Raw genomic sequence first — 9317 nt, 5'->3', positions numbered from 1 at the left:
ATGTACTGAAAAAAAATTGAATGAAATGTTTTGACCAACCCTACTGAGTTTTCTTCCCAGTGTTCAGGAACTTATTGTGTTGGGTACTGTACAATCATACAGACACTGTTCTAAACAACTGGAAACCTAAGAAAGGAGCAGCAGATGCCGTCAAATAGGTTGAGGAGGTAAACAAGGAAGATGGTGGTGATGGTATTTTGAGCCAAACATTAAATAAGACAAACTGTATTTTTTTCCATTATTTTCCTCAGGGCTGTTTTCACTTCTTTGTTTTTCAGGCTGTAGATGATGGGGTTTAACATGGGGGTCAAGATGCTGTACTGGATAGAGAACAGCTCATCTAAAACAAGTGAAGTGACTGAGCTGGGTTTCATGTACTGGAAAATAGCTGTCATGTACAATAAACCCACCACGATAAGGTGGGAGCTGCAGGTGGAGAAGGCTTTACGTTGGCCCTCCACAGAGCGTATCCTCAGGATGGTGGAGATGATGAACATGTAGGAGACCAGGGTGAGGAGGAAGGAGCTGAAACCAAATATCACAGCAGAAGAAAGAAGAGCTATTTTGTTGGTGAAGGTCCCAGTACAAGATAGCTGTAATAGTGGAGGGAGCTCACAGCTGAAATGCCTGATTTCATTGGGCCCACAAAAGTGTAACTTTAACACAAGGACAGTGTTGACCAGTGAATACAAGAGCCCCATTGTCCATGAACAGCCCACCAACTGGCTGCAGACTCGTTTGTTCATGGTCACTGCATAATGCAATGGGTGACATATGGCAGCGTATCGGTCATAAGCCATTGCTGAGAGTATGAAAATTTCAGTAACAGCTAAGAGCAGAATGAAGAACATCTGGGCAAGACAACCATTGATATAAATGGTTTTGTGCTTTGTTAGGAAATTCACCAACATCTTAGGGACAACCACTGAGGAATAGCAGATATCGACAAAGGACAAATGAGACAGGAAGAAGTACATGGGAGTGTGGAGGTGAGGATCTACCCTTATTACTAGCATAATCGCCATGTTCCCCACTAGGGTGATTAGGTAAATAACTAAAAATACCAAGAAGAGGAAAATTTGGAGGTGTGGGTCATGAGAAAATCCCATGAGAATAAACTCAGTCACATTGGTTTGGATTTCCATTCACATATAGTGACCTGTAAAAAGAGAAAAAAATAAATGAAATAGTATAATATGATATAATATAATAACAATATTTGAAAATTCCATGAGAGAAAGAAAATTCAAGTGAGAGTTTCAAAGGCACCAAGTGGCTTTAGATGTCCAAATTCTAATTCCACACTCCAAGTGAATTGAAAATAGGATTTGTACTATTACATTAGGGTTTACATTAGTATTTTCTTTAATTACAAAGGCATGAACACCTTATCCAAGGTATTTTTCATACAGTGACCCATAAAACCAAGATCCTCTTGTGGACACCTCCTGCACAACCCATTTTCTAAACCAGATCTTATATCATCCATTCCATATCTAACTGTGTTGAAACTGATAAAATTAAGGAAATATTAGAAGACAATTTGCAAATAACCTTCTGATTAGGGTGGTTGTATTTGGTCAGATAACTTCATAAGAATAGCATAACAAATGTCTGTCTGTTGTCTGTCAATGATTTCCATAGATAGGTGTGATTCACCCATGCATTGCTCCATCTTTATGCCAGCATAAGTACAATGACTTCAGTAGTATTATCTCAGTAAAAAAATGGATCACATCAGTGGTAAATTATGACTTATTTGTGACAGGTTTGCAAATCAAAGATGTTTTTCACTAGTTTCCAGCTCCGATGTTAAATATGGGATGTGGAAATCAGGATGTGTTCTCTCCATCTAGTATAATGTTACAGGCCAAGATTTGCCAAAGTGGATGGTGCATTTGATTTTCTCATTTTTTGGATGGTTGACTTGGGAACCCTTAAAGGGGGTTTATTTTCTGAAATTGCTGAGCACTCACTGTATAAAAACAGACCTCATTAAGGTGTCTTCAGCCTGAGGCACCCAAATCTGCCCATCAGCTATATAGGTTCAGCGGGCCAAATTCTGACACCTATTTGACCCCATTGTTTGCACTGCTGCCCTCAGTCAAATCTATACAAAACCACTGATTTTTATGAAGATCTTAAAACAATTTACTAGGCAAGTGAGTTGATGATGCACAAGAAAGAACAGAATCTGCCTCAAACTCTCTTCGTTTTATTGGCTCTCAAACCCATTTTTTGGCTGTCACCTCAACAGATGTTACTCTGGATTCTACTGAAGGAGGGGATTGAAACAATAGTGTCATTCTTACAACACACCTCAAAATAGAACAACACTTCAAAGCCCAGATCATGGTGCTGGAGCTGCATGCATGGACCCCATGCTGAACCCCAGTGAAGTAAGTGGGGTTCTGCACAGGTTCCATTCCCAGACCTGATTCAGGATGTGGGCTAAAATCTTTTCTTCTGTGACCAATGCCCCTCAACACTCTATTTCTGTTTAACTGATTGCTCACGAAAGACTCAACACACACACAAACATTATGAACAAAAGCAAAAATGTCTTCTTCCTGTTACGCCCATTGTTTTCCCCATGATTCCCAACTGATTATTCTGTCTTTCAACTTGAAAGAATGGACAGTAAGCTGTTCAGAACAGTGTTATTGCCTTTTGAATAGTCTTTAAGTCACTACGGATGACATTGCACAAATAGAACATTAATACCTAGTTCTTAAAAGAACATAAGAACAGCCATATTGGATCAGACCAAAGGTCCATTTAGCCTAGTATCCTGTCTTGCTATTTTACAACAGAAAAGCTTCAAAAACAGACTCCAACGAGAAACTGCTGAACTCGAATTGATATGCAAATTAGACACAATCAATTTAGGTTTCAATAAAGACTGGGAATGGCTGAGCCATTATAAACATTGACTCTATCTCCCCATGTAAGTACTCTCACACTTCTTATCAACCTGTCTGTACTGGACTATCTTGATTATCACTTCAAAAGTTTTTTTTTTCTCTTACTTAATTGGCCTCTCAGAGTTAGTAAGACAACTCCCACCTGTTCATGCTCTCTGTATGTGTGTGTATATATATCTCCTCAGTATATGTTCCATTCTATGCATCCGAAGAAGTGGGATGTAGCCCATGAAAGCTTATGCTCAAATAAATTTGTTAGTCTCTAAGGTGCCACAAGTATTCCTGTTCTTTTTGCGGATACTGACTAACACGGCTGCTACTCTGAAACCTGTCTTCTGACAGTGGCTAATGCCTCGTGTCCAAGAAATAATGAACAAAACTGATAACACTGCTTTACAGCCACGATCCAGATGAGTGGAGACTGTTCACTGATTCATCGAAGACGAGTCTTAAAGCTGTTTTACTGCATCATGGCAATTTGCCATCAATTCCAGTTGGTCATGCAGTCCATATTAAGGAAACCTATGACAACATGAAACAACTTTTGAGGTGCATAAACTATGACCAACATCAGTGGCAGCTTTGTGGCGATTTGAAGGTTGTTGCTCTCTTGCTCGGTCTGCAGACTGGATACACAAAGTACTGCTGTTTTCTCTGTGAATGGGATAGTCGTGCAAGAGATTCCCACTACATCAAGAAAGATTGGCCACTCCGACAGTCATTGGAGCCTGGGAGGAAAAGTGTTCAGCATCCACCACTTGTTGAATCCAGGAAGATTTTGTTACCACCCTTACACATCAAGCTGGGTCTGATGAAGAACTTTGTCAAGGCCATTGACAAAACACAAGCAGCTTTCAAGTACCTACATGGAAAATTTCCAAGGTTAAGTGAAGCTAAGATAAAGGAAGGTGTCTTTGTTGGTCCTCAGATTCGTGAACTTCTTCGAGATGATGCATTTGACCATGCATTGCATGGCAAGGAAAAGATGGCATGGAAAGCCTTCCAGTTAGTGGCAATAAATTTTCTCGGAAACAACAAGGCAGACAACTACAGGTTGTTGGTGGAAAACCTCCTCAAGGCATACAAAAGCCTTGGTTGCAACATGTTACTAAAGATACTTTTTTTGCACTCTCATCTAGATTTTTTTCCACTGAACTGCGGAGCAGTGAGCGACAAGCACGGCGAGCGATTTCACCAGGACATTGCAACAAGGGAGAAATGAAATCAGGGCAAATCGAACCCATCAATGCTTGCAGACTATTGCTGGACAGTGACAAGAGATGCTCCATTTAATGAATACAAGAGACAAGCCAAGAAGCGCCTTGTAGACACTGAATAGGACTAAACTATGTACATAATAGTTCTTGTCTTTTGTTTCATAATAAATTTTATTTATATAACCCTTTTGCTGATTTTTAAAGTGTTACATAAACAGGACAGATGAAATATTATCATGTAAAGCAACCATAAACACATGAAAAGACCTAGGTTTACAATTTATGATTAAAACTCTACTATCTACACTATATACATAGACATAATATGTAAAAACTTAAATATCTTAGAAACAGTAGTCAATCAGTTGTTTTAATTGTCATATTTGAATTCAGCACATCAAAATACATAATAAATAGCACATTTTATCTCTGAAGCAGATGACTTCTCAAAAATTGTAGACCAGTCTAATCATCATGTAATCCATCCCCTGTCGCCCATTCCCAACTTCTGGCAAACAGGCTTGGGACAACATCCCTGCCCATTCTGGCTAATATTGAATCTATCCTCCAAGAATTTATCTAGTTCTTTTTTTAACCCTGTTATAGTCTTTTCCTTCACAACATTCTCTGGCAAAGAGTTCCACAGGTTGACTTATATAGCATTTGTCATTATTAGATCTCAAAGCACTTTGAAAAAGATGTCAGTATCCTCACCCCCATTTTACAAATGAGGAAGCTAGGACACAGAGAGATGTAGGGCTGGATTTTTGAAGGCATTTAGGCACATAAATGCTTTTAAAATCTTTCCCAAAGCCACCCAGCAGTACCAGGGCTAAAACATATGTTTCCTGCAGCCCCATGCAGTTTTCTATCCATTATGCTACATTGTTAGCAATTTTAAAATGTTGGCTAGAACATTTCAACTCAGGTGGCTACACTTAGACACTGGAAGCCATAGCTAGGTATCACAGTAATTGGCCTGAACTTCAGAGATGCTAAGCCCTCCCAGATTCAAACAGATGTCAATGGGAGCTCATGACGTTGCTCATCTCTGACAATCAGGCTATTCATTTAGAGTGACGGTGTATTGATTTAATTGGGGGGAGGGAATTTTTTGGATTCAAAATTTTCCTTTTGTTCAATAGAAATCCAACAGTCCTCAAAATAAATAAATAGTTTCCAAAACCCTAAACTGATATTTTTTTCCAGCTTTTAAAATACAATATAAAAAAAAATTACAATGTTGCTTTTTTTGGTTAAACTATTTAGTTTTCAGATTTCTAAAACCAAACATTTTTCAGGGGGTGGGTTTTTTCCATTACAAATAATAAAAATAAATAAAACAGAAAACAAAACAAACAAATCTTTAGAAAAAATGTTTTGCAAAATTTCCTATGAAAAACAAATGACATTTTTTGGCCAGATCTAACTATTATCACTCATGCTGATGGTGGCAATTTGGTAACTCTGTCTTGCTTTTCAGTTGTCCTAGAATACAGATTTTCTAGGAGCAAGATCTATATGGTGCTATTGACATCAACAGCAGAACTCCCATTGTCCAAAACAGAACAAGGATCTGCCATGGTTCAGACAAACCAGCCTCATTCTAGCTTCTTCTCTACAAACAAATGGGCCTGATTCTACACTGCCTTGCATCTTGTGATCCGAGCCTATATAAAATGTATGTAAGACACAACCACAATGGAACATTAACATTTTCCACCAACTTGTACTGAGTTATGCCCAAGTATATATTCTGACACATGACATGTGGTTCAAGACAAGGAAGAACCAATTATTCAGATCCTCAGTTCAAGGAAACAGCACAGATACACACCATCAGAGGAACCCATCCAATTTATTTACCAAATTACTTGGTTCTGAAAATGTCTACTCACCAAAAGAGTCGATCTTCTCTTTGTGATGTCTCTTCACTTTTGCTAGACTTGGTATCACAGTTCCATACTGCAAAACATGGAGGTTAGTCGAAACAAAGGCTAGAGTGTGATAAAATCAACCAGTCTTTTGTGTTTTGATTACCTTGTCTATGCCGCGGTGAATCAGATACACATGCAGCCTGGCCACCTAACTTAGAACATGATCAGAAAGTTGATGAAGTGGAAAGGCAGCATAGTTTGTTCTTTCTTGGCTGTGCTGCTATGTGTAATAATCTTTACATTGCTGTGTGATTGTACAAGACACCTTGTTTATATTTTAGGCTTGCTAGTCTTTGATCTTGTGTAAATTAGAGCTTGTGTTATACAAATTTGTTCTATCTATCTATCTATCTATTCTTATACAAACCTCTCTCTCTCTCTCTCTTTCTTTCTCTCTGTGTAATATCTCACTTTCACTTCCCCCCTCCCTCTCTTTCTCCCTGTCTCACTAATACAGTAAGTAAAAACACCAGGTATTCCTTACCTTGAAAGTCAGTTACTAAATGGGAATGGCTCTAATTGATATAAAATCATAATATATAGTTTACATCACTGGCCCTCCCCTGTTGCAAAGAAATACCTTTTATTCTCTGACACTAAGACCAAGAGTTAACTATTTCTGAGGAGTCTAAATACGTTCTGGTTACCTCTGGGACATGCATCACCTGTTTAACACGCTAACAATGTGCTGGATCAGTAATGAATGAATAATTTACAATGCATAATATTGCAGATTTAGAAAGATCTATATACTTTGACCTATTTTGTTTATTGATTCATCTATAGATGCTCAGATAATGTAAATCACTGCAGCCCCAGTGAAGTCAATGACACTGCACTGGTTATACCAGATGAATAACTGACCCGTTATTTCAATTGAATAGTATATATTATGACAGTGAATCTGTTCTGGGGAGTGGACAGTGATTGTTAGATTTGGCTTCTTTTTGTTTAGCATAGACACTATCTGCCCCCCTCCCCCTCATCATAGAATCAGAGCACCTCACTATTGTTAATATAGTTATCCACAGCACACCACTGTGAGGTAGGGCAGTACTATCATCCCAAATTACAGATGGAGAACTGAGGAACACAGAGGCTAAATGACTTGCTCTAAGTCACACAGGAAGTCTGCAGCAGAGCAGGGATTTGAGCTCAAGTCTCCTAAGTCATAAGCCAGAACCTGAACCTGTAGATCACCCTTCTGTGGGGTCTTGCTGTGGTACATTCTAGTTGCTACCATGAATAATGTTCTTGTTACCTTGTAACAAAAATCATCTAGATCCAGACTGAGTTCTTAAAACCACCATGTGTCAAGGCTTAAACCAACTCACATATGTGGGGGACTGATCATTACATAATGTCCCAGTGCAGGTGCACTTACACCTTCCTCAGCTGCTGGCCCCTGCTGGAGACAGGACAGTGACTCATAGGGTGCACCCAGCATGGCACTAACTTCCTTGCTGTCCACTGTTTGGGCTCCAGCCTGTGTCACTCACTGATGCATTGGAAGTGTGGAGAGAATTTCTTTTCAGATTTGAGTCCAGGCTGTCCTGCTCCTGGCTGGCCGAGGCCAGAAGGAAAGTGATTGTGTGAAAGTTGGTAGAGTTTGGCTAAGGCTCCATTAAGGGGGGATCTGGTGTGTGCCCAGAATGTGGCCCTTGGCTCTCTAAGAACAACTTGCCCCACAGTAGCAAGACTATGGGGACGACTATTTGGACAAACTAAGCTCCAGCTAAGTTCTGTGTTAAGGGCTTAAGAAGGACAGAGCTGGTGTAGGGGGCCATGTATGGGTGAATTACACCTTTTAAGGGGGAGTCAGCTTATAAGACTAAGGCCAGATTCTGCCAGACTACCTCACATGGAGTAACACCTGACCCCCCTTCCACAAAGGGACTTATGTCTTTAAAGCCCAGATTTAGGCACCACTGTGATCCACAAAACCCTGCTAAACTGCCATGTAATCCTGCAGGCACCTAAACTCACTCAGCACCTAATTGTTTGCTGTTCAGGTTACGTAGATGCCTGTGTTTTTGCCTCCGGACATGTGCCCTGCTGCCTCAGGGAGGCACCCTGGTGCCCTTCTTATACCTAAGCTGGGGTGGTCCTCTAGCCAGCTGAAGATAGTGATTGCCTTGCCTGTTTCATCTGTGGGTCCAATGCAGTAGCTGTGCTCAGAGCCTGCCTGACTCCACACAGAATACCCCCTAGGAGAGCAGGCAGACATTTCTCCTTTGACCTCTAGCCTAGTAGCTAGCATACTCACCCAGGATATGGGGGATCCTGGTTCAAGCCCCCCCCTTCCTGATGGGAATAGCTCTGCACAGGGGTGTCTCATAACTCTGTGAGGTCCCCAGTCACTGCTCTTGGGGATATCCTGTGGTGGGTTCCTTTCACTCTCCTGTTGAAGCTGTTCCACTGTGTACAAATGATTAAATTTCCATGGGCCCAGGGAGAGCCTGTGAATGACTCTCTACAGCCCAGAGGGTTGGTCCTGGACATGGGAAACCCCTGTTCAAATACTTTGCCAGGCAGATGGGGAAATGAACCGGGATCTTCTGCATCCCCGGTGAGTCCCCTGAGCCCTGGACTAAAGGGTAACATCAGCTCTCCCTCCCACCTATCTTCACCTTGTTTGAGAATCACACTGAGCCTGTGGGGCCCTGAGGCCTAAAACATAGGCAATGAGGGAAATGGTGGCACCAAGCAAGTTGAGGCATCTACAGAGTTTGGTTGCAGCAGAGCATGGGGTGTGTGGGTCGCACTAGTGCCGACCTCTGGGACTTAAGTGCCAAAGGACCAGATCTGTAAAGAAACTGAAGCATCTAGTAGTGTATCCAAAAGCATCTAGATGCTTAGCACCCATTGATTTCACAGCAGTCTCTAGCATGGGGGTGAAGGATGAATGGGGGGCACACCGCGGCCCCAGCATAGGAGGCTGTGACCCAAGAACCCATCATTGCCACCTGGCAAGGGGATTACAAGAATCTCCTGACTCTGGTATGTATATTCTGGGTCACCAAGGAATGTCAAGTGAGGTTTTAAATGAAAGTCAGGGTCACACAGGTCATTAATATCATTGTGGAATGTATGTACAGATACCATGTAAGGAGTGAAAAGAAGAACAGGAGTACTTGTGGCACCTTAGAGACTAACAAATTTATTAGAGCATAAGCTTTCGTGGACTACAGCCCACTTCTTTGGATGCATATAGAATGGAACATATATATCTAACATAT

General features: G+C 41.0%; 1 pseudogene; it reads right to left on the bottom strand.

Annotated features, from left to right (window-relative positions):
- Positions 1-209: 209 nt before the first annotated feature.
- Positions 210-1151, bottom strand: LOC117885592 (annotated as a pseudogene).
- Positions 1152-9317: the final 8166 nt, after the last annotated feature.

This window comes from Trachemys scripta, chromosome 12 (genome assembly GCF_013100865.1).
Source record: "Trachemys scripta elegans isolate TJP31775 chromosome 12, CAS_Tse_1.0, whole genome shotgun sequence".
Classification (NCBI taxonomy): domain Eukaryota; kingdom Metazoa; phylum Chordata; order Testudines; family Emydidae; genus Trachemys; species Trachemys scripta.
The sequence above is the reverse complement of the archived record's forward strand: the minus strand, read 5'-3'. Positions and strand labels throughout refer to the sequence as shown.